Source organism: Nyctibius grandis, chromosome 3 (assembly GCF_013368605.1).
Source record: "Nyctibius grandis isolate bNycGra1 chromosome 3, bNycGra1.pri, whole genome shotgun sequence".
Taxonomy (NCBI): Eukaryota; Metazoa; Chordata; class Aves; order Nyctibiiformes; family Nyctibiidae; genus Nyctibius; species Nyctibius grandis.
In genome coordinates, this window is record NC_090660.1 from 75,408,153 (window position 1) to 75,430,605 (window position 22,453).

The following is a 22,453-nucleotide window of genomic DNA, read 5'->3' on the forward strand; positions in this document are numbered from 1 at the left end:
TCTTTTTCTGCAACTTGCATGATTATGGTAAACTTGGATTCCCAAAGACATTTAATGTAATAAAAAATGACACTGTAATTTTAAAAATGGCGTAGAGAATTATCAGGGCACACATTAGGTAAATTAAAAGCTGGCTCACTGAGGAATCAAAAACTAGAGTTTCTAATGAGAAGATGTAGATGAATGGGGCTCATTAGGGTCTGATAGGTTTGGATAATTGGTGGGAAGGACAAGTTGAAGTTATTAAATGATATGAATTCCCTGGTATAATGGCCACATTCCAGTAAAATGCACTTTATTATAACCAGATGAAATATATTTGCATTAAATGAAATATATCTGGCACCAGAGAAACATATCTGTCTCTGCTGCTGAATAATGAGGCTTTGTCCTGGAAAGCAGTGACCGAATGGATTTAGGATGATTATAGAAGATCATCTCAGTGTGAGCTCTCAGCGTAATGCTGTCACGAAGATGGGTAGACCGGTACTTGAATGCCTAAAAAGTTAAGTAGCAAAGTAATTATTCCACATCATATCAGTAAAAAACTGTGGTTTTAGTGTCTTGCCATTAAGAAAGATTGGAATTACTTGAGACATTTCAGAAGGTGATTAAAAATGACGCAGGGTTTGGGAAACCCTGGTAGGAGTTCACCTCACCTAAAGGCATTCAGCTAGGAACCTTGGAGATGACTTGGTTATCTGTAGGTAGACATTTAAATAAAAAAGATGCAACTCATCAAACTGTGATGAAGAAAATTAAATGCTATGTCCTAGAAACCAGGCTTTAAACATTGTAAGCAAAAGTTAAGGGAGGCAGTGGACTTGGAGTTATTAACACGAGGTGATAGGGCTTTCTAAATGACAGACGATAGATAATCCAGCAGGAGATTCTGTGGGCTCTATACAGGTATATGTGGGCTCTGTACAGGTGTATGGGAGGTCAAACTAGATGATCACAGAGGATTTTTTGTCTTGGTGTCTATGAATATATTTATTCTCATAAAGAGCAGTCTGGATGTGCAATTTCAGTTGCTTTCTTAGACACTACATGTTAGGCATTGATAAAGATGCACATGATATAACGATCATGATTTTACATTTATGCTACCTGTTTTCTTACAAACCCTTGAAAATGGGCATAACTGTATGTACATGTAAACACATTTTTGTGATTTTTATTCTAAAGCTTATTCTAGTGATTTTAAATTGCAGTCCTCCCCCCTCAGTTGTTTTTATTATAATTTAGTCCTTGGAATATAAAAATTATTTACTTGAGAAGGCAGGGTGCCTCTGGATAAAGTAATGGCTTCCTTAGTGATCCAAAAATATACACCTGGGAAATACAAGATATGACAGTTTGGATTAATATTAACTGTAACAAAGATATTAATAAAATACTGTTAAACTTTACTGTGCTCTAGATAGTCATAGAAGTCTGTAGATTTCAAAACACAAAATATGTTCATGCTCATTTTATCTGTGTGAATGTCCGGTATTAAATGACACTGTGTATAATAGCAGTGATATAAATATTTTGCTTTTAAAAGATTTTATTTTTTTTTTAATTCAAAAAACATTTGCAAGTGGAGTTCTAAGCTTTCAGGAAAAAATATTGGCTGTCCTTAATTTTTGAATTTCACAGAGTTCTATGCCTTTTATAAACCACTCTGGATAGATATACAGGTAAGTCCAATAGATAATCATGTATGCTCATCACTAAAAAACTATACTAAGCTTTCTTAGAATTTTATTCCAAAATAAGAATACGAACATATATTGATTTACGTATGTCACAATAAAGATACTCCACTATCTGTATATTGATTTAGCAGGCTATATATATTGATACAAGGACTTTCATTTGAATCACAAAGTATATTGTATGTGTTGAAACACAGGTTGTTTAATGTTGTGCTGTTAAAAGATCAGTCTAAAAGGACATAATAAAAAGTAATAAACTTCTAGGAAAGTAAAGCTCTTTAATATTAAAGAATTTCAGAGAATAAAATAAACTAAAGCTTTTACTGACTAATCACTGACAACCAGTTAACAAGGCTAGCCATTATAGCAAAGAAATGTAACTTTTTAATGGGAATGCAGCCTAATTCGCTGCATGTTGATGAAGGAACTTCAATGCAATCACTTGATTCAGTTTTGATTATATCAGATTGATCCATCCCCTTTTAGACTTTGCTCTTCCAAAACACTTGTTGAGTAAAGGTAACTTAAATGTAGCTCTTTGTGAAGGCATGCAGTAAACAGAGAACTGATCTTGTTGAAAAATCTCTGAGTAAAAAGAATATTTTTACTCAGATAATTCAGTCCTGTGTTGTTGCTCAGCCCTGTGGCTTCCCAATGTTTGTGCTGCTTGAATCAGGAGGAGCTATGGAGAATATCTGAGTCTGACATTGGTGAGCTGAAACTGCTTCAGCTGGTTTTTCAACCAAAATAAGCTCATGAAGCAATACCCATAGGGTTTTAGCCTATGAACATTGTGAGGTGCAAAGTCATCTTATGGAACTGCATCTGGCCTTAGAGGGGCGTTATCACAGAATCAGCCAGGTTGGAAGAGACCTCAGGGATCATCGAGTCCAACCATTGCCCTGACACCACCATGTCAACTACACCATGGCACTAAGTGCCATGTCCAGTCTTTTCTTAAACATATCCAGAGATGGTGACTCCACCACCTCCCTGGGCAGCCCATTCCAATGTCTAATGACCCTTTCTGAGAAGAAATTCTTCCTAATGTCCAACCTGAACCTCCCCTGGTGAAGCCTGAGGCTATGTCCTCTTCTCCTATCGCTAGTTGCCTGGGAGAAGAGGCTGACTCCCACTCCACTACAACCTCCCTTCAGGTAGTTGTAGACTGCAATAAGGTCACCTCTGATTGATGAGCTGTACAACTAGGGGACTGTTGTCCAGACTTTCCAATTGCAAGGAACTGGCCATTTCATGTGTCCTTCATAGTACAGAGCATTGGAAAGAGCTAGGAACCAAATTATGCTGATGGGCTCATTCTTTTATGCCTTTCTTGATTCCTTCGTTTGCCATGGTGGCTGAGGGCTTTCACTATAGGCCAAGAAGATCTTGCTGCAAACCTATGTGTGCTTTTTATTCTATTTAATTGTCCCACCTTTTTTCAAGAGCTATCAAACCCAGTCATCTTTCACCAGTGCCTTGTGTAGTCATTTACAGCAGTGAGGAAAGAGCATGAAGTAGCCCTGAAGTACTACCAAAATACATTGGTCATGTCCTACACCTACTTTTCACTCAATTTTTTTGAATGCAAATGACCCCATGAAGTGCAAGACCCAGGGAGCTGCAAGCAGGGAGTACATCCTTTTGCATTAAATAAGGCCTTGAAAGGCTTTTGGCTCCACAACTGACTGATTGATTCAGCAGAGGGGCCAGATTGCTGCAGAAACCAGAAAAAATGTAGAATGCTTGACTGAAATCCCAGGGTGCAAAAATGACCAGGAGGTTAAGGATCTATGAAAGAAATCTGTTTTCTTTCTTTGTCCCAGTATTCTCCAAGCTCTAAAAAAAAATTAACACTCCTTATTATTCTAATGCTGTCAATGTGTTTTACAAGGCTGAGATTTGTACTAAGCCAAAACTGTAGAAATTCCTCTTTTATAATGAAGAGGAAGGACTTCAAATTCAAGTATGAAAAGCTCTGTAATGGGAAAGTTTAAGATTTTGTGACATAATTATGGTGACTATTCTTGACGCTGTCAGGGAGAAAATCCATGAACGTGGAGACTGGGGGAGAGGGAGAAGAGAGGAGGGTTGATCCTGGATACGTGACTTCTGTTCATTTTGTTTAAATCTGATTTGTCAATGCGTAGTGCCAGTGTGAGTGTTACGGCAGGATCTGGGCAATGCTTACTTTCTCCATGTTTTATTTCCCTGATCTGCGAAGTGAGATGATAAAATATGATAACTGACAGCAAAGCTATGAGAAATCATCAGTTAGTGTTTCTAAAATGTGTCATGAGTCTGGGCCCAGTTCTAATGGGCCCAGACATTCTAATGTCTATCTGTATTTCTTTCTGGTGTGATTTCACTAAATTTAAAATGGCTGTAGTTTTTCAGTTATTTTCCCCAAGTAAGTCAGTGGTGGCTTCCTGCTTGTATTAACTACTTTTAAATTATTGTCATTCCCTTTTATATTGAAGAAATCAGCCTGTCAGGGTATGACTCGTCTCACCTACCTTCAGCTATATAAAAGTGAGAGCCTAGTCCAAGCTATTTGTTCTCTGAAGTAGGGAGAAAAACCAAGGGACCTCAGAGAACAGCTAGAGATGTCTTACTGGTGGGCTGAGACAGGTACACTGAATCCCATCACCCTTCAGAGCATCCTTCATCTCTTGCATCTCCACCTTGATGCTTCTCTATCTCATGTCAAATGAAAGTTGATTTAATCTTGCTAATATCATTTCTCATCGGTCAAGAATTCCATAATGCATATGGGGTAGCACGGAATATAGTTTCTGGCTGGCATCCCATTTCCTCCTGCAGCTAAGATGACCACAGTCCCTGGAGTTTTTGTGGGTAACAGCCACGAGAAGAATCTGCAAATGAAACAGGCTTACATATATTTGCTTTCCTTTTTCCCTGCTTAAGACAAATCTGTTACTTAGAGATCAAACTGTGACAATGCTTGAAAATCTGCTAAATTAAATGCCTCCAAGGAAAACAGTTGTTAAACATTAGGTAAAAATGACAACAAAATACATATAAAGTTAATAAAGGATAAGAACTGTTGCTAAGATTTCCTAGGCTTTATTTCTCTTTTTTTTGATGCAGAGGTTTTCATGGTATGTACCTTGCTCTGTTCAATATCAGTACAGTATCAGACATAAAGCCCAGGCTTATCACCTGGCAAAGTGAAATGTAAAGATCTTGTTCCAATTTTATTTAATTGATTAGCTGGAGATAATGGGAATAGTTTGCTCCTGCCAAGTTTCTTTAATCTCCCAAAGAGGGCTTACGTATTTATATGTTCAAAAGGAGTGAATAAATGTGAATCTGCTGTGCCTGCTTTCCTTCAGTGTTTAAAAATGGCAAGGTGAAGGCTTCTAAGGTAACATACAGAGCTTCATGCATTCAGCTGTGTAATTAAATGTGGTAGTGGTGTTTATTTCTGTTTTACAACCCTGATTCTCTAACTGGATCCGTGTAATAAGTCCAGCTGCAGCATTACATCTTTTACAAACATTTGGCGGGGGGGGGCAGGTTGTGTTACAGTCAGCAACATTTGCGAAACAATCTGTTTCAATATGCGTATGTAAATATTTGTAAAAGCTAATTTTCCATTGTGCTTTGGGGAAGGTTTTCAACCTGAACACAAGCAGAAATTAAAACATTGCTGTCTCAGCTTATCTGATTCATCACAGTTGCCTATTATGTTTGATGCTTTTTGCAACACTGGTCATTTTTTGCAATATATTACTACTCTTGAAAAAGAAGCAGCAGAAAAACCCTCCAAAACACTGAATAACTGGAACAAATAGTATAACTAAAGAAGCTGTGATTTGCTTCTGGATATTTTAGAAATAAAAAGGAATCAGGATTCATCAAAATACTGATCAGTGTTTCTTATTTAACTGTGAGTTCAGCATTATGGAAAACTTGTGCAAAATGCAAACACAATGAAGGATTAATTTTCCCTTTTATCCTGGTTTTGTGTACATTAAATTTTAGCCCTAATTTCTGTGTTTTTCTGTTTGATTTCACAGGTTTGTGAAATCAGTGGGATTGTCGAAGAACAATTTAATTAAAATTACAGTGATTAAAACTACACCTGAAACTTTGCTTTAGTTTATACATAATAATTTTAAATAAAGTTATTTTTCTAGTATCAGCAGTACATAAGTGGAACCACTCTGATATGTGGATGCTGTAATGCACTGAATCAGAGTATTTACTGTGGTACAGTGGCCTTAGGAAAGAAGGGTAACTGTCGCCTTTTAGTATAAAGTTACTATAATGTTTTTGTTTTGTTTATACCCCTGTTATTTTGGATTGACATTTGATAAACTAAACTCTGCCTGACCAAAATAAACTTTGCCTAGAGATTTTATGTATTTTAACTTGTCTAAGGTTTTCTACTCCTTTTATTTTTGTAATCTTTACTCTTTTTTAGATTAATAAACATTAAAGTATTCTCCCACATCTGCCAATGTGTATGTGCCATTCAGGTCTCACAGAGAACTGGCTGTTCACTTGTAGTCACCTGCAGAGAGGGGTCAGAAGGGGGAGTGAGGGAAAGAGGACACGTGTGGGTAGCAGAAACAGGTGTCGCCCGGCCGCATAGCTTTCTATTGAGTTTATCTCCTTTGATCTTTAAAACAAATAAAGACTCTGTTAAAAAAGGGAACATATCAATAAGGAACGGAGCATGCATGCAAAAATAAAGCACCTAAAGGAATTTCATATATGTGATAAAGCCTCAGTTACCCATGTGGATTACTGAAACAAATTTGCTGTTTACAATAAGCTAACTGGTGTGCGCTGTGTGCTTGGAACTTTAGAAGATGCTTTTGCACAGACATCAAATGAAGGGATGTGGCAGCTGCATTTACTGATTTCATTTATCTGTTAATTCTGTCAAGCGTGCTCTCAATTTCCTTTGGCTTCAATTATGTACACCTGATTCCTGTATCTTAGACATAATGATATAATGAAATTGCTTGCAACTATTAAAAAATACAGTATAACAAACCATCTCTTTGTTTAAGAAATAAATATTAATTGTCTGTCATGAGTGTTTCATAGTGTGAACTTCTTTTGCTGTCTCGCAAACATACAGTGCTAAATACACAAAAAGTATGTATGTGGTCTGTCTTAGTCATGAGCAAGTAAAATGGAAAGTAACATGGTGATGAACAAGTACTTGCTGTATGTGTCATCATAGTGTAGACTTCCTATATATAAAATGTTTAGCATACTGGAACCCCATGGGGATAGTCCCTTGAAGTTCATTTCAGGAAGGGGCTTCATTAATTTGTCATCAATAAAAATCTGTTATGCTCTCTATATTTGCAATATAGTTGAAAACTCCTTTGCATATAGGAGAGCATGTTACCACTGATATGCTATATTTAGTCAATTGTGCTCTGCAAAGCATTCTTGTGAAACTAATATCTCCTTTTCATGGGTTTTATTCTTCCTCAGTGGCCTGCATTCATATTTTACCTTGACACTACTGAAAAATGTAAAGTAGGTTTGCCTTTTTTTCTTCTTCCAGTTGCTTCACTGAACATCTGTTAAGCTCCATTCTTTCTGCTTCATGGCATTACTGGGTGAAATTATGACCATATTTAATCTCTGGGAAAAATCTCATTAACTTCAGCAGAACTAAGGTTGCCCACAACAAGTTGAGAAAGAAATTAAAATTTGGCAGCATCTTAATTCTAGAAGTTCTTGCATAGCTAAGAACTTGAAGACAGTTTTGGCTGGGTAGTGCAGAGAGATTTGATCAGGGACATGCCTGGTTTTATATTTTGATTACATGTGAAGAAACACAAGACAAGCTTTATGCAGGAAGGCAGAATATAAATCCTGTTTCTGGTCCTCAGAAGGCAAAAAACTTTGTAGTTGCAGATATAGTGGGTACCATCAACACTCATTAGAATTATTAATAATTTAGCAAGTATGAAATGTATGCAAGTGTCTCGAAGTGTGATAGGATGGCTTGACTCTTGAGTGGTCCTGGTTGTAAAAGCTGTGAAGTCTTGTGCTCCTGAGATCTGGCTGTTCTTGGGCCTGGCCAGAACAATGGTATTTTTCTGGGACGCTTTCTAAGCTGAAGGGTAGAGGATAAAACCATGGAAAACATTACTTATTTTCACACTAAAACATACGGAAAATCCCATGACATTTTTTTGTTTTAGTTCTCATGATTTTGACATGATCTCATGATTTTTTAACACTTGTGGTTGGCACTGCTCCCTCTAAAGCATATAGCAGGCAGTCTTGGCTGATGCTAGCACTCAGCCCAGCAACCACTGCTGGCTTTGTAGAGGAGAAGCAGCCACCTGGTACCCTGACTGCGAATAAGCTGGCAATGAAGTGTGTCAGGAGAACTGCAAGGAGAAGCTGAGATGCGGTTAATAGGCAACAAGCAGCTGGGCTTAGGGGGCTGGGGAGTACAAACAGCAGCTGGGAAGGCCATGCAGAAGGCATGTGTGATAAACTTGTTTTCACCTTTAATCTGTGGGAAGCCTTACTCATTTTCTGTTTGACCTTTTTGGCTTCAGGAAGCAGTTTCCATTTGTCAAGTGCTTATGGAATAAACTCTGCCTCCATGGTGCCTAATTGAATTGAGAGTCAGCTGCGCAAGTTCTTGATGCTACTCTAGTTAGTTTGGCAAGAGTATCAAGGTGGGTTTGGTTTTCTTTTGGTTTTGACTCTGCACCAGGCAATTCAAAGTCATCACAAAAAGTTCGTGTAAGCTACATAGAAATGTGCTTCTTTCTATTTGCATGAGTAGATGTAGTACTTTTCAGAAAGATACTTCATGGGTCATTGCTGATGCTATTCAATTACTGCTTTTTGATGGGAAAAGAGCCATGATAAACAGATAAATTTTTCCTAGCTGTATGTTTACATCTTATTTTTTAGAAGCATTTACTAATGCAATGATGTAGGGGCGTAGTATTCTCAACAGTACTTGTTAATGAAAAAAATACAAACTTATCTCAGTATATAAAAATGCATGTAGCTTGTCTAATAAGCAGCTGTTTTTCTTTCAAATGCCAATTTATAACAAAATGGTTTTTATTGTCATATGAGTTGCTGCTGCTTCCTTTTAAGGCCTTCACACCCTTGATACTTTATCTGGATAATCTGAAAATCAACCTTAATGTATCTGTCTTCATTTCAATAGCAATAATATTAATAAGTTCCCTTCTGTACTGCTTATATCAAGTAACTTCAACATTTGACAGATTTGAAAGAGTGACTTCTTGGTACCCCATTGTCTAGCTCTAGGATTTGTAGGTGTGGCTGGGGGAGAAATGAGGAAGAAATTTTATTTGCAGAAGTTATTAAAATGAAACAATTTCTTTTGAAATATTATTCAGTGGAAGACTTCTCTGAGCAAATCCTTATCTTGAAAATTTAAGCAATAGTTTAAAAAAACTTACGTAACAACCAGCTGTACTGTGCACATATAGTATTAACAAAAGCTTCTGGTCCCGTGGGAATATGCTTTGTGAATATGGCTTTATTCAGAGTTTAAGTCTCTTTATCCTGAGTCAGTGGTTACAAAAGAGGGAGAGTTGTTTCCTGCTCCCTGGAGTATTGCTTCAGGTATGTCTACATTTCACTTGGAGAGGTAACTAGCTAAGAGCAAGGGAACTTCTATATTGCAACAACTGAACTCATAGAGGTATATGAACTAAATGAAAGTCAACTCACGTGCATGTGTGTGACATTATTGTTTCGTTGCTCTGGCTATATGTGGACGTGCTTTATATTTAATACAATGAACTATTAATGTAAAATACAGAAAATCTCCCTGGGATAGATTACAGCAACCTGGACTTCTCTGCAGCAAGTATGTTAACCATGAAACTACCACACTTTTGGTAGCTTTCTATGGCTAGTTCCAGGCAGCTTCTCAACAAAAAAGATGTTCAAGAATCCATGTTTGGAGGCAAATATCTCTTCCTGTGCTTATAGAAGTTTGGTGCCCCTGTGCCCCTTCGCTCTTGGCCCTGGCTTCTACTTTGTTTGGATTAGGCAGCAGCTAGTTAGGCAATGCAAGTACGTAGATTTGTAGATGTTTTTGCCCTCTACAATTTTAGCTGAAAGTGCAGAGGTTTGGGGTTAATCCAGTAAAGTTTAAACAGGCCATTGGTTTGACAGCATTAGTTTACTTAATGGATATTGCTGAAATATTAGTCAAATTAGTTTTAATTACTTTTAATTACCAAGTTACTGGTTGAAAGAAGACATATCTTTATAAGTTAGAATTCTGACATGACTGTTCCTTATGACTTTGGTTGCTGTTTTCTTTCCTGACATGTTATGTAAAACTAAAGCATGGCCAAATAGGATTTAGTTTGATAGCTTTTTTTTTTCATTTGGATAGTACAGTCAGATACTCTTTTCTATGGATTGTCTGCTTAAGAGAACATGCAACAAATTTATTTTAATATGTACTGTCAATAGAAGTTTCCTCAGCTCACACTGTTGAGTGAAAACACTACTGGACCTTAAGTTCAGTTCAATCAGCGAAGAAGTCTAGTGGTGTTTTCACTTACAAAGCCAAGTATAAACTTGGCTTTATCGAGAACTGGAATTTAATCTACGAAGGTCCATACATATCTCTGTTGTTGGAAGATGGCAGTGCTTTAGTGATTAATATTATGCCAGCTGCTGTTCCAGAAGATGTTCTACTGTAGAATTTGACACACTCTTTAACTAAAGTGCATCTTCATTGTATGACTAGTATCTGTATTGTATTTGAGCTTCACATTATTTTTCTTGTAATTAATTATCAGCCAATCCTGGAGAATGCTTCTGATTCTGAAACAATTAGGTAGGATCATTGAACCAATGTCTTCTGTAGATTCATGGACCTTCTTTTGAGTGCTTAGTGATGGAATGTTGTTCTAAATTGTGAGACAGAAGAAACCTTTTTGCTCACCGAAACCAGCTACAGCACAGCTCTAAAGAGACACCCCAGGAGAGCGAACATAAATAATTCCTCTTGTGACTTGAATGCTGAGCTGCTGATTCTCACCAGGGACCTCTTCTCCCAGAAATGTACACATGTGTTTGCCTGCAGAGGGAGTGTAATAGGAAATGGGGCTGGGAAGGGCCTCCAGTTATCATTTAGTTGCTAACCCTGAGGCAGCATAACTGCAGCTAAACCATTTCTGGCAGATGTTTGTCTAATCTGTTCTGAGAATGTCTGGAGATGGGGAATCCCTCTCCTTGTCTTTAAAAACTCATGTACCCAAGTGCTTGTACTTTCGTTTGACAGTGGTTTCTCAGAACGAGATCTTTTCCCCTTGAATACATTCTTCACATCTTAATTGTTTGCATCTTGTTTCAGCTCAGAGAACATTGAATTCAGATGCCACCCAAAGAAACAGAGTGAAATATTGGTCCTGTAAAATCTTTTTAATATTTGCAATGATTTAAATGTGGCCAAGATTTCACCCTAGAGTTACAGTTACTGAAGAAGCATTGTTACAGGCCATGAGATGTGTCAGTCACTCTGCAAGGGTGCACATGTTGCTCCTCTGAGAAGCCCTGCTTTTGCACTGGAAATCACATATGATGAAACAGCAAAGGGTCATTCGAGCGTCCATGCTTCAGACATTGTAGCTGTCTCCAACAAGCGCATGAGGAATTCATGAGCGCATTTCAAAAACTTGCCAAAATGCTCCCTGGGGCCTGATAAGTACCGTAATTCAACATCTCTCCATAAGTGCCTCCAGAAATCGTTCTCTTCCTATTGATGTGTGTAATCCAACACCTACACACTCACAACTCCAGGTTTAATAAAGTGTGGGGCCCTTTAGCTGAGATTCCAAAGGAACTTATACTTCCTATCCCCGCAGGTGATGCTACATTTCTGTGTCCAGAACATATTATCTGTTATTGACTTTTCATCTGGATACAGATCTTACAGAATTTAAAGTATTTTCCTATGAGGATGTGTTGAAAACATCTGGTGGGCTTGCCTGTGATGCATAGGCCTTCTGGGAGAGACTGTAGCATCAGCCTCATCTATATTTCTGGCTGCTCTATGCAAAGATGGTAAGCTATTTAAAAGAGAGAGCTAAAGCTCTTCAGGTAAAAACATGGCCAAAACTTCAGTTAGAGATGTATGCTATTTCCCTTTAAAAGGAATTAATTCACAGTATGACAAATTAAACATTATCTTCTATCACTTGTTCTGTATGCTGAATGTTTGTAGAGAATAATACCATGTTCAAATGCTGGAACACAAGATTTTTTAGCTCTCAGACATGTCAGAAGAAGGTTAACTCATTTAAGAAAAGTAAGTGTTGTACCCTGTAGATTTTAAAAGTATAAAAGAATGAATTCGGGAATGTGGAAATTTTTATTCTTCTATCCAGATGAAGTATCTGTGGTCAGAATGTTTTATTTGGAGCATTATCTAACTCGATGTCAAAAATATACAGTATCTCCTTCTCTGCTCCATTCCACTGGAACCACGTTCAAGTAGGTAAGGTACACTTCAAGAACCCTTCATACTACTTTAATATTAATTCTGTCTTCACTGGTGATTCAGAAGTCTGAAAACCTTGAAAGTGTCATTCCCAGTGGTCCTTATCTCTTCAGAGAGATACAATGAGAGATTACCAATACTAAGGAATGAGCTCTACAGAGAATGCGGGCTATTGACGTGGATTTTTTTGCTTGACTTCAACCTCTGATGGTCATGTGGTATCATGCTTTTGGCTAAACTGCTTAGTGACCCGTGATACTTTTCAGCTCTATGGTTAGTCTAGTTATAAAATGCTATACATTGGTCTGTTATAACAGAGACACTGAGATAAAGTTTTATCCGGTGCTTACTGATACAGAGGAAATATTACTATTAACCTTCATGAGTATGGTATTCGCTTCCATGACACAGTTTTTGCCACGTCCATTAGAATGGTCTTCTGGTATTTATAGCATGAATAAATTCTGTGTTCAAAAAGCCAACTCCTTTCTGAACTGTGAAAAGCATCATATCCAAATTGCCCTGTTGTCTTTTTAAACTGCTTTGGTGGGCAAAGTTGTCCTAGCAGACAGCAGCCTCCCAGCAGCTCTATCCTCTTGGCACACCGAAGGATCGTTCATGCCCTTGCTGCAGTTTCCAGCAGATTCTGCACTGTACAGTGAAGTTCCAGCTCTTGCAGTCGTTATGTTTTATGAGCTTGGAAGTCATCCAGTTTTATTCTTGGACATTTATTAAATATAATCTGAAAGTTTTAATCGTTCTTTCTGAACTATTGCTTTTGGGGATAGGAGAACTTTGACATAGATTAATTACAGGGCTACAATTTTTCCATTAGGAATAGCTGTTCTCCTCCTTCCCACTGCCTCTGTACTAAGTACTGTTTGATGTACTTAATTGAGGTGGCTACTCTAACCCAAATATAGCATTTCTGAGTGTTTCTGGGAAGCAATGCTAGTTTTTCCTCCTAGTAATTGTGATTTACCACTACCATGGGATTTTGGGGAGAGTTAGGGTGATAACTGAGATGATAAGCTTGAAACTTAAGTTGGCTCAATTTACAAAAGGTGCTTAGGGGCAAGGAACATCTTTAGGTCATCGCTCTGCCCACCCCCCAACTCTTTTAATATATTGCTTACTGAAGTGGAACACAGCTGTTTATTTCTTTCAGCACGAGGAACAAGCCTGCATGGATTTATGTTTCATTGGTACTTTGGCAAGGGAGGAAATACTTCCCCTCTACCCCCCCAGGGTGTTTCTTTCCAAGAGGAAGCTGAGATCCTTCTTTCCAATTTTACTTGTTGGTCTGAACACAGCTACGACAGACTGTTTATAAGAATGTAAAACATATTTCATTTGTTTTAAGATTTGAACTATTATACCACTAATGCAGTGCAAATAAGAGTAATATGTTATTATTTTCCTTATTTGTTCATACTGAAGGATTTTTTTGAAAATACAGATCAAACCCACCAGATGTCAAAAGAATTATCTGCATCAGACAGCACTGATATGGTGCTGTGAGTTCAGGATGTTGCTCAAGCTCGATGGGTTGCCATACCTTCCACCCTTGAGAGCGCCACAGGCAGGCGACTGATCTTGTCATAGGTCAGTGATTGCCTAAACAAGATTAACGTGGTAGACTCCTAATGTTTCTCCTTCCATACCTTTCCTGTCCTGGAGAGTCTAATTGCTGATTTCAATACATTCATTGACAAAACATGGAATCACTATTTTTTTTGAACAAAAACAGGATGCCAGGCAACGCCACTATATAAGTTTGAAAGTATGGATACTGGAATGGAATATTCCATAATATGTGTGTAATGGCATGGTCTGCATTGTTTTTATTTTTTAATAAATGTTGGTGAAGCAAAACACATCTTTGCTTTTGTGTCAGAGAAAACTGATTTCCATGAAAATATTTAGAGATTTCAAGAATAAAACCGTGGGGTTTAATGAACAAACTACTGTTTAAATGCTTGACCTTTTCAAATATCTTTTTTGATACAATATGATAAAGTAATGAATTTGTTGAATTTTTTTATAGTTTTTTTTATTTTTTTTATAGTGCTGTATTTCTTCAATTTTATCAAAAGCATTTCAAGGAAATGTGGAGCTTTTTATGAAAATTTTGCCTGCTTGGTAGGATTCACCTTATGCTTGTAACAGTAAGTTTTATCTCGACATGTCTGTCTGTGTATCTATCTCTGTCTTTAGCATTGAAGGAATGAGCCAGATGAGAAGCAAACTTTGTCTTTTAGCATGTTGGACTCGATAGCATCTTTGAATTTTAATACTTTGTTGACGTTGTATTGTTTGCAAAAGCTGAATTTTTCTATATGAAACACATTCATAAGATCTGCCAATAAAAAAATCCCTCATATCTCCATTTAGTGTGCCAGCAATTGGCCTACATTTTAATTTCATACCCTGTGATGTCATATGAATTCTGTAGTGTTTTGATTTGTGGTCTTCATGCTTTTTCACTATTGGAAAAGTTTGATGATAGGTCACTTAACTGTCAAATTTAATTTTCTCCTTAGCAAACTAACATTTAACACTCTCACAGGCTGGTGTGAATTTTTACAGAGACTGTTCTTCTCCACTCTTCTTCAATGAAAAATGAGTAGTCTTGGTTTATATTTTAGTTTGTATTAGTTCATACTTTTAGTAGGAGATCACATGCTTCCAGTGGAATTTTCTGGGCTTTTCTTGTTTGTATAATTTATTTGCCTTTTCTAATTAGTTGGGTGAACGGCATGGCATTTAACCACACAGAATATGTAGCCGAGTGTCAGTTAACATTATGACAACCTGTAAGTGTTAATAATTTTTCACAGGTCCAGAGTGCCTTTAGGTAGAGGCAACTGTGGGCATTTGCCAAGTTCACAAGACTGAAGGGCAGTGAAATCTGTCCTGAGCTCCACAAATGCTCAAATGCTTTCTGAAAATGATCTATTTGATACTGATGTGCTGAAACACTGCAGAAAGTGCTTCCCCCAGTCCCACAACCTGACTTACAGACAATATTTACTGTAATCCAGTTCTGACCTGCAGAGCTTTCAAATCTGCCCTTTACTTTGTGTATTCTGTACAAAGAGGTACCAATTTTCTCTTTTGTGAGTAAGGGAGCAGTTATTCACATGGTGAGAAATCCTGTAACTTTAAGGAATTGAGGAAATAATTTTATCGATGGCAGTGGAAAGCAATATTTATGTCACAGAGAGGAGGAACACTCGCCAACAGATTACACAGGATTCTAAATTTATTACACACTTTGAATTTTTTGTATTCAAAAAATTCATGTTGATAAGATTTAAGGTTCCTATGGTGAAATATTTGGAAGTTCAGGCTTTTCTTATTGCTTGTATTGCCTTGAAGCTGAAATCGTTGATTTAATAAAATACTCCCTTTCTTTACATATCATTACAAAGTTTTCTATTCTATAGAATAATTTCCAGTGACTGGCATACTGGCATATTTCAGAGGAATGAGATTTAGATAGAGCTAACATACAGGACTGTGGAAACAAGTAGAATAAGTAGATAGATACAGTATTTAATCTACCACTGTACAGTTTAATATATTTTTTGTGTGAGGGATGGGAAATCAGTTTTTGAGCCGTAACCCAGTGCAAAAACAAAACAAGTAGCGGCCTTTGGCCCTTTTGGAAAGTGATTGTGTATTTCCAGTGATGACAGCCAGCACCATTCTTTGATTTATAGCAGCGCAACTTTCATTTAATATTGACCATATGGCAATTTTCACCACCTACATCGTTCAGGACCTATGTCAGTAGCACACAAAGCAGTGAACCTTCTTCTCAGGCAGTTCAACTAAGACAGAGGATGCTGCTTTGTGGCATATTGATTGATAGCACAAAGCAATGATAACTAGATCTCTCTGAATCCTTTACAAGTTGGCTGTGGGCTTTTGAACCTTATTGCATTATTTTGACACTATTGAATTATCAAATGTGCCAGCTTGTTTTCACACTTTGTGTTTGAAATACATGATGACAAAAAGGTGTCATGGAACAAGTTTACATAATATAACCCACAGTCTTATTTTAATTTATATTAATAGATGGTTTTAAATTATGCAAGAAATAGGGAGGGGATGTTGTTATTGGGAATCCTTGATGCTCATCTTCAGATGAGAACATCCCAGAATTTTTACAATGAAAATTTTCCTCCTAGCAATTTCTATTTTTATAGTTCTAATTGCTGTGCCGCATATTGGAACAAAACTGAAGGTAGGAACACTTAAGCTAGAATTTGGAGAGGAAACATTTTTTTTTTATTATTTGTGGAAGTGCCTGTTATTGGAATTCACTGATGTCACCAACTTTGCTGACATGCAGGACTGCAGGAGGGTGTTGTGGTACAAGTGAAGGAGGCTGAGTTTGGTACCTCACTGTACCCATGTTATTTATACACTGGTTCTGTGTGGCTAGTTGAAAAGGGAAGTTCTTTGTTCCATCTAGTGACAGTGCCACTAGACATGCCAAACATCTTTACGTAAGGGCATGCTGCTCAACGTATTTGCTCCCATTTGGCAACTTTTTTTTCTGAAGGTGTGTGTAGAGCTCTACCCTTCAGTTGACTGACTCAGGATGATTTACTGAATACCTGAAGCTTTGTGAGCTAGACATGACTGTTTCACTGAGGCTGGATAGCATCTGGCTCTGCGGTTTTACTATCTAATGGCCAGTATGTTCATCCTTGGGTCATCAGGGCCTGTTCTGTTTATCTACTGCTATCTGCATTTGAACTAGCTCCAGATTTCCATAAACCTCAGTCCCATCTTGGATCCAAGATACAGATTTCATGATTGCACTATAGGCATATGGAGGTAAGGTGGGAGGGTGAGGGATGAGGGGTGGCAGGGAGAAATGCCAATCCAGTATAAACAGACAGTGCATATAAATAAACAATAAAACCACATGTGGACAAAATGGCCAGTACACATTCTCTAAGACTGCAGCCTCTCATCTGGTCCCAGCTCCTTTGCAATCAATTATGAACTTCTATTGACTTTACTAGGAGTTCTGTCAGGTGCTTTCTGATCCCATAGTTAGTTACTTCTATAATGGAAAATGAAATTAAGTGATAAGAGAGAGAGCTCAAAACACATTTACTGTATCTGTGGTGAGAATTAATTGCTGTGATGATAGAGTTGGAGAAAAAATACGTTCTGGGAAGGACAAGAGCAATAATTTTTGTAGTCAGGAGGAGGAAAATAAAGTAACCTGATAAACGATTCTATGATAATAATTTTCTTCTAAGTTGGAAAAGGCCTTTAAGATCATCAAGTCCAACCATTAACCTAACACTGCCAAGTCCACCACTAAACCATGTCCCTAAGCACCACATCTACACATCTTTTAAATACCTCCAGGGATGGTGACTCAACCACTTTCCTGGGCAGCCTGTTCCAATGCTTGATAACCCTTTCAGTGAAGAAATTTTTCCTAATATCCAATCTAAACCTCCCCTGGTTGCAACCTGAGCCCTATCACTTGTTACTTGGGAGAAGAGGCTAACACCCTTCTCGCTACAACCTCCTTTCAGGTAGTTGTAGAGAGTGATAAGGTCTCCCCTCAGCCTCCTTTTCTCCAGACTAAACAACCCCAGTTCCCTCAGCCACTCCTCATAAGACTTGTTCTCCAGACCCTTCACCAGCTTCATTGTCCTTCTTTGGACATGCTCCAGCACCTCAATGTCTTTCTTGTAGTGAGCGGCCCAAAACTGGACACAGTATTCGAGGTGTGGTGTCACCAGTGCCGAGTACAGAGGGGCGATCACTTCCCTTGTCCTGCTGGCCACACTATTTGTGATACAAGCCAGGATGCTGTTGGTGTTCTTGGCCACCTGGGCACATTACTGGCTTATATTCAGCCAGCTATCAACCAACACCCCCAGGTTCTTTTCTGCCGGGCAGCTTATCTTCTACTCCTTCTGCCTCAAAAATGCTAATAAAGATTGACTGGACACCACTTAGGTCTCACTGAGACTCACTCTAGCCTTTTCAGATATTCGGTTGTTTGCAGGTCCTGCACACCAAGCTACCTATTAATGCATGCACAAGGGGCTGGCATTTGGGTTTGAGTAAGTATCCTTTATGATGTGTCTTATCAAAACTTACTGAATGACCCTAGAGGATGTCACAGAGGGAATACACTTGTGACTGCTTAACAGTAAGTCATGTGAGGAGCACCTCCTTGTAAAAATTTAGTAAATTTGTAAGGATGGAGCACTTTAATTCAAAGTACTGCAGTCCTGTCATGGGCTTGTCAGTATCCCTAGACTCCAAATATATGACTTGTAAATGTGTAGTGTTTAAAGTGTTACCCATGTTTTGTTTCATATTAATATATGTGATACAGATTTTTAAGAAGTTCTTAAAATCCAAGAAGTTCTTAAAATCCAACCCACATTTTTGGAGGTTGGATTTTAGGTGCATTTCTTGTGTCTTTACATAAAAAGAAAAGAGCTGCATTTGGTAGGAGTCAGTGTAGCTACAACAGTTTTGTCACTGGCAAGCCCTTAATTTGTATAGGTTTCCCAGTCTGGTTTGTCATGAAAGTAAAAAATGCTGGTGCTGATGCTAATGATGATAATATTGAATATAATGATTCCTTAGCAGAATTCTGATGGGAATTCATTGTCCTTGCCTGACATGTACTTTTTCATACAAGCAATGATTTATTTTTGGAAAAAGAATCTTAAGTTCTACCCAAGTATGCCGAATATACCTCTATAAATGTAACATATACGGACTTCCTCTGTGTTGAACAGCAGTGTTTACTGGCTGCAGAAACAGACAATACTGTGACAAAAATGAACAAATAAAGGAACTTGTTTTTTATTTCTAGTTCTTTGCAATCATCTATCCTTTACAATCAGGTGGGGCCACTTTTTACTGCCTTTGATGAAAGTACAGTAAAAAGGGAACTTGACTGATTAGAGAAATACAGTTCTTAGACTGAAGTGATGAGAAACTTCAAACTATACGCTGTAGACCATAACCACTAAAACTTTAAGAGCTTTGATATTGATTTTTCAGCAGTGGGATTTCACACCTTTTGCCATCAGATTTCATTTGTGGTCTGGGACTAATTAAAGAAGGAGAGGCTTCTCTTAAATGCTGAGGGAGTTGATAACAATACCACCTAACAGAAGGGACAAGAAACTACTAATACCGTTATTACTGATTAGTTATTGCTTATAATCCCTTAAATTTAATAATGGTGTTGGGGCAGTTAAAATGGTATCAACAGTATGCCGATGTCTCTTTTTAGCAGATCAAGAAGTCTGGATCTTCTTCACTTAAAAAAAGCTTCAAGTTGCACATCTGAAGTCAGATATAATGCATGTTTCACTGAACATTTATAGACTTCCCAAAATTGTTTGTCTCTTTATGCAGAAAGGAAGAGAGAAGTTACTTTACCTAGTTGCCAATTAGCTGAATAACTTAGCTCACTTAGCTGTAAAACCACTCAGTGCATTCAAAGATTAGCTAAAAGGGTCTCTGGAAGACCTCCAAGCCTTTTTTTTTTTAAACTAATGCCATCTATTTTTAATAAATTTTGGCATGGCACTATCTTCTTTACAATTAACAAGCAGGAACAGAAGCTGTTTCTGTGCTTCCCTGATGTGATGGAGTCCCTGATCCCCTTCAGCCACCAGTTTGCTATTACCAGAGGAGGCTGTAAGAACGAACTTTTCCGAGCAACTTGATAGAGGGATGGCTTGTGTTAGATGAAATGGACATGTCCATACTTTATCAGTTGTGATGATAGAATAGGAAATAACTGTTGTGAAAATTAATTCCTAATATACCAACTGTCTGTGGTGGAAAGGATGCAAAACATACACCATAAGGCAAAAAGAAGTCACTTGCTTGAGTCATTTCTTTTCTCTGTAAAGCATGCATTATGATTACATCCACTGCCGTGCCTTTAGGTGCGGATCTTCTTCCATTCCTGTGCTCTGTAATTCTACACGCAAGCTTTTGATTTTTTTTGTCTACTATTCCTCATTGGGTTGCCAAGTGCCAATTAATGTCCCTGTCCAGGGAAGTACTTTCCTTACTCATGCCTATAGTCAGACTCAAGTCAAAGAGAATTCAGAAGTTGGCATGATAAACGGGATCTGCCCTACTGTCAACAGCTACACCAAGAACACACTTTTCTTGTATGTAAAAGCAGTAAGTGCACTGTGTCCCTTGTGGGTAACGTTTTGAAGTAGCCCTTCAGGAGTTGTAAACTCATTTCCCATAATGATTCTTAAAAATAGTCAGATACATTGCATGTCTAAGACGTGTCTTGCTTCACATAAAATCATCAGATTGTCCCTTTTGCTCATTCTCCACTCATTGACATCCCTGCCTTTCAAATGTGCTGCTTCACAACTCTGCCAGATGAACATGTGAAACACTTGTGGTTTACAGGACTTCCACTGGTGTGCAACAGAATTCAGCCCAAGGTCTGAGGATCTTATGTCTAAGTGGCACTGTTGGCTGTGTGCTTAGGAAGAATAGACCTGGAAATTAAGGAAAAGATTACAGGCTGGTTAATCTGTTCTTGGAACTGACTGCAGTTAGTGTAGCTTTCCTGCACATGGAACAAGGACGCCTGTCATGTAAATAAAAATGTGGGCTGGACACAGTTTCAGCCACAAGTTTTCTGTAGGATTCTTCTGCTATTACGAGAATCAAATGTGACTTTTCTTGACAGTCATTTTAGTTTGAGATTAAAAAGTTGTTATAGCAATACTGATTGAAGTATTGCTGCCCCTCGTCCCCTCATGATAGGTTTGCCATTGCTGATGTGTGCTGCCCTCCCAATCTTGTTGGCAAAGCAGTTTGTGGTGGTTGCAATGTGAGCTGGATTGGAACTGAAGAAAATTTTTTCCAAGATGGAGGGAAAAGCAGCAAACAAGAAATGTTGTGTTTTTTTTCACACTGATCTGATTCATGGTGTAATTCCAGAAGTATCCATGCTAGTGCAGTGTGAGTTTTGAAGGGTACGTATCCAAGCTCCTCACCAGACTGCTCAGATGCTGGGCTTAACAGTAATGTGTCTTTCACAGCAAAGGAGCAAACTGAAGGGATAACAAATTGTGACATGAAGAATAATTACTCATTATGGGAACCTCCCCAGGCTGGTTTGACTTTGGTTACCAGTAGCACTTGTACATGAACATGCTGTTAAACAGCACAACATGATGCTGTAAAGAGTTATGTTGTATAATGCTGGATATTAATCAAGAACATCAGAGAAAACAGGTCATGATCTTATAAGATTACTTTTTATCAGGGATTCAGTATTAACCTTATTTCCCTCTGATAGAAGTGTTCCTTTGTTTTCGTGTTTATATTCTGATTGATTTAAAACACTAAATGAATGAATCTCAACACTGAATAAATGTTATCTTAGATACACAATAGCAATAGTATTTTCTTGTCACAGGCATGTTTGAAGTATGGTTCTTGATCAAATTTCACTTACGCTTTTTCTCAGTGACTGAGAATGTAACTGTATTTAATGGCATGGCCTTTTTGTTCTTTATGAGTACAGCACCCAACTAATCTGCTCTGATTTTAACTAGTGTACAACACTAGAAAGTCAGGTCCTGTTAAAATCTGGTTTTAGATCTGATAGGTCTCCTTCATAGTATCTCCCATCTATTTATATTTATATTAGAAAATCTTTGGCTTTGCTTGGCTGATAATAAAAACAGAATCAAATAAAATATGGAGTGTGGTATGGCTTCAATAATAATTACGATTGAAGCCCAGCAATTCATAGGAGCCTCATCCATTGGTATCTTTCTCTGTCAATTGAAAAAATCTCTTTTGGATTTGTGCATTGCTAAAAAGGATATACGAATGAGTGGTTGAATGTACATTTTTAAAACCATTTAAAACACTTAAATTAACATTTAAAAACATTTCCATGCTAAAAGTAATACTTTGAAAAGCTTTATTGTAGTATTTTATTCCAGTTAAATATGAACGTCAAAATGCTGAATTAAATTCCATTAAGGTTAATGATTAGATTTTAATCTTTTGTATAAGTTTTGAAATTTTTGACAGGTCAAATCAGCTGATACCATGTGTGCTGTTGGCTCAGCTGGTGCTATCTTATTGCAAGAGGATAACCACCAGATGAGTGCCATGAGATTTAAAGAAAGCAGAATAGTTCCTGGTTTTAGCCTGCCTCATT

General features: G+C 37.7%; 1 long non-coding RNA gene across 1 annotated transcript in view; it reads right to left on the reverse strand.

Moving 5' to 3' along the window:
- Positions 1–296: 296 nt before the first annotated feature.
- LOC137661520 (uncharacterized) overlaps positions 297–22,453 on the reverse strand; it is a 37,804-nt gene continuing 15,647 nt past the window's right edge. Inside the window, exons 2-3 of the long non-coding RNA XR_011047871.1 lie at positions 1,274–1,335; positions 297–498 (exon numbers count right to left, since the gene is read on the reverse strand). This is a non-coding gene — a long non-coding RNA (uncharacterized lncRNA). The remainder of the gene's footprint in view (positions 499–1,273; positions 1,336–22,453) is intronic.